Genomic DNA, 4,326 nt, shown 5'->3' with positions numbered 1-4,326 from the left:
CCCGATTATTCGTGGTGCGGGTGTGGGTTTTGGGTTTTCGAAACCCGTCGGGTTGGGTTCGGGTATATTGGTGGGATGCCGGGTGCAGAATGCGGGTATGGTAATACTGCTTTTGACCGAGCGACTTGGATTAGTAAACTGTCCCTCTGGTCAATAGTAATAGTTGATCAGTTTAAAAATATATATAATAATAATAATAATAATAATAATAATAATGATGATGATGAAAATTTTCAAAAATACAAACATATTACATATGGTTTTACAAATAAAGATATAAAATTCATTTTGTTTTACCCCTCAGTGAATTTCAAATATTCCCAAACATGTACCCCTCTAAAGTTTAAGAGCCGAGACCATACATTAATGTTTAACTTCCCTTTTTACTACGATTCACTTGAATGGGTACATGTTGTGAAATCCCATTTTTGCCCTTGAAAATGGTGGGAAAAAGCGTCAAAGATCACATCTGTATCGAGCATTTTCGAGAGCTTTCGACTTTCTACGTTGAAACCAATACTAGAGTTGCATTACATCTTCTTGTTCTTACTCCTCATTTGGTTTGTTCGATTTCGGTTCTCTGGGTTTTCAGTGTCTGGTGAGAATTTCTTCTTTGCTATCACTTTGACCGATTCTGCGGGAGGGTGGGAGATGCTTGAATTTATAAACGATGGATGTTTATTATGGAGGGTTTTTGTGGTAATGATAGATGTAAATTTGTTTTCGAGGGAACAAGTGCGGGTAAAGTTTATCATACCGAAATATATAAATCGGTTTCTCAGACGGAAAATAAGTTGATTTCCATCGGATTGGTCAAGTGCGTCCATCTTCAAATGAGTTTGTAGTCGATCTTGTTGTCGAGGGCAGACGATGTGCCGTTGATCGAATCCTCACAGCGAGTTCATTTTCGTTATAAAGTTCTTCTCGTTTATGGTAGTTCTTCTAGTTTATGGTTATCTAGTTGTATATTTTTAAATCTTTAGTTTAACTCTTTGTTATTCTCTGTTTAAATATATTACATATTTGTTTTAAGAATTATCAGTCTCGGTTTAAATTTGTCTTTACTGTTTAACTATTCATATTAGCGATGTAAATTCTCAAAGTCTCTGCGTAAAAATATTGATCTTTTCGTTTTGAGCTGAAGTGTTGGCGGTGGCGGTGGCTGAAGGTTATGGTATCCCGTGCGTAAGAATTAATGGCGGCATTAATTCTTGTCTTGCGATAACATAAATATCCGAACACCCGATTCGTTGTGATCGATCGATCTCGGTCCGCATGCATTTCCCTTTTTTCTCGGATATGAGCGTCGACACTGCTTGTGGACTTCACACCATAAATGACAAGGAAGAACCGCTTCCCGTGGGACGACCACTCACTCGTCGTCCTCATCCTCCTCCTCCTCGCTCATGCTTGTGTATGATATTACGGCTGAGTCGAGCGAAAATTCGAAGATCATCTCTATCTTAAAGGATGTCTCATGATCCTCCTACATCTTGAGAATCAATCGGTACGTAATCACATGACAAGTTAAAGCTATCTTTTTCTTGCCCAGTCGAAAATTCCGCATAATTGCTACGAATCGCGGAGGATTCTCGGTGATGGATGATGAGCAAGCGATTAAAGCAGGGCGTTTCGACTTGGGCGAAAAGAAAGTTTTCACTTATTAGCTGATTGCGGAGGATTCTCCAGAGAGGAAGATCGTGAAACATCCTCAAAAAGCGGAGTTGATATTTATCACTTGAGAAATTGTTCTTACCCTTTAAGAACTTTTTCGATGTACTGCAAATATTACTTTTACGTGTTTAACTCTCGGGATCTTCGCTTAAAGTCGGGACCATGACACGATTGATTAATAGAGCGTTTTTATGAATGTGTTTGCTTAACCTTTTTTAACGTGTTGTGTTCTCGTTGTGCGGGGTTCAAGTTGATGCGCATGTTATGCAGACCGCCGTGAGCATTCGAGATGTACGAGATACTTGGTGAGTCGAGCCGAAATCTTAATAGACGAGCGAGGGTTGACTTCGCGAGTGTCAGAGGTCCAGAAGGCGTTGTAAATGTTGTAAATGTTGTAAAATGTTTTTATTTTAAATGAAACAAAGCTTATTTGAGTGTGAACTTCGATATTTAATCAGATTCTCCATTGTAGCGTTTAAAATATTTTTAAACAAACAAACTTATTTGAGTGTCGACTTGTGATAACTTGTGAAATTTAAGCGAGACATAGTAAAAAGCAATTTGAGAAACAAAAAAACGGCATTGTAAACAAAACAAAAATGTTAAACAATAATCGATTTACTATTTAAACGAGTGACAACGGTGTTTTAAGCAAATACATAAAAGATGTTTAAGCGAGTGACCGAGGGAGGTACCATCTTGATGCGATGTCGGTGAAAGCATTGATTTAAACAATAACATATATTTTAAACTAGTTAAATCACTATATTTAAAGCGGTTTTACATATTATTTAAATGATATAGAATTTATTTAAAGCAGTTAATCGTTAGTTTAAACACTATATGTATCGGGTTTTAAACATAAAAAAAGCAGCGTTTAAGCGAGACTCATGATAAGGTGAGAACTTTCCTTGAGCGATGACAATATGGCTTTCCTCTGCGACGAGTGACATATATTTCCTTTTTTTGCCCCTTGGGATGGAGGGAAAAAAATACCGCCCTAATCACATCACGTCTAGTCTAACCTTTATACATACTAGCTGTGCACTTTTTGTTTGCCTTTTACGATTGTTGTTTGTTCTTTACATCTTCTTCTTCTTCTTCTTCTTCTTCTTCTTTTCATTTGGTTTGTACGATTTGGTTTTTGACCGATATATTATGGAGAGTTTTTGTGGTATTGCTAGATACTGACGGGGAGGAAAGAGTGCTAATGTTCGCAGCTCGGACTTCTTGGGAGTTGGTGTTAGTTGAGGAAAGATTTTTATCACACGCGATGGATATAAAAGCGGTTTGTCAATAAAAAGCGATGTTGACTTTCCAGCGGATGTGTCGCGTGCACTCCATCTTCAAATGCCACTGTAGTTGATCTTGTTGTCGAGGGCAGAGATAATGTGCCATTATCGAATCCTAATAAAAGCGAGTTTTTCTCGTTGTAAGTTCCTTCTCTTTTATTTGATCCGGTTGTATAGGGTTTATTATTGTTTAAGTATGTGGAGTCTTTCGGTTAAAAATCTTGTACTATTCGTTTAAGTTAATTGTTCGACTTTGTTTAACTATTTAATTTATCATTTTAAATGTTTTACTTTATCATTTAAAGCAGTCTATTCTCTGCTTAAAATATTGATCTTTTCATTTTAAGCTGAAGTGTTGGCGAGAATTGGATTACTGCGGCGCTCCGTTCAACCCCAGTGGTGACCACTGACGGTGTGGGATGTCTTCCTTCCTCGTCGGATCATTCTGAAAGTCTTTGTCGTTGGATATCGGACAACGTTTTGTGAGTGTTGAACATTTTAGGGGACGTGCTTCAAAATTTTTGCAATCAAGCGAATTTTTGACTTCAAATTCATAAAGAGCGAAAAAAACATCGGGTGAGTGTGGAATCGCTGCCAGATGGTTGTCATTAGCGCCTTCATGCATCAAAAGAGTATAATAAAAAAATACTTTCAAAATCAAGACAAATCAACCCGTCGCACACTTGCGGTGGTGGAATAGGTTCGCGTCACATCGAAAGCGTCCAAAAATGGGTAAGCGCCTCGAGTGATTCGAAGCTCAGGGACCGACCCTTGTCTGAGGCCATCGACATTCGGAAGGACATGTTGCTGGGAACATGGTGTCCACATACCATACAAAGCGAGGCTTGGTTGGGAAAAGAGCATGCCGGGTGGTCCTCGGCCAGCGTGACATCTCCGACTACGATTTGTTGCTTTGGTATGTGGATAAGGTGGGTGAGACAAAACCCGGCGACGATTGCGATCGTGGAAAGAGGCGGTGATCGTTTTTAAAGCGTGCATTCTTTTTCTTTCGGTAGCGTGTATTGTGGGATTCGAGAGGGCTTGCGGGGCTTCTTTCTGTTTCTCGATGGTACCCAGCCTCCTTGGAAAAGTGTCGGGGTACTCTACTTTGGGTGCCACGAGGAAAGATGGAAAACAATGGTTTTTCCACGTCGCCTTGAGTATTAGTCGACAGCGAGACCGATGTCAATTGGACTTGGTTCATATCCAAGTTAGGCGATGCTTTATACGTGGAGGAGATTATCATGAGATAATTACCTTCGTGTCGAGACGAGTCAGAGGGCCTTGTGAGCGCAATTGCGAGAGTCTTCCCTTCTTACGCCACATGCATACTATCTTCGACATTTTGGAGGCCAATTTT

Source organism: Dioscorea cayenensis, chromosome 1 (genome assembly GCF_009730915.1).
Source record: "Dioscorea cayenensis subsp. rotundata cultivar TDr96_F1 chromosome 1, TDr96_F1_v2_PseudoChromosome.rev07_lg8_w22 25.fasta, whole genome shotgun sequence".
Taxonomy (NCBI): domain Eukaryota; kingdom Viridiplantae; phylum Streptophyta; class Magnoliopsida; order Dioscoreales; family Dioscoreaceae; genus Dioscorea; species Dioscorea cayenensis.
Note: the sequence above shows the minus strand (reverse complement) of the source record.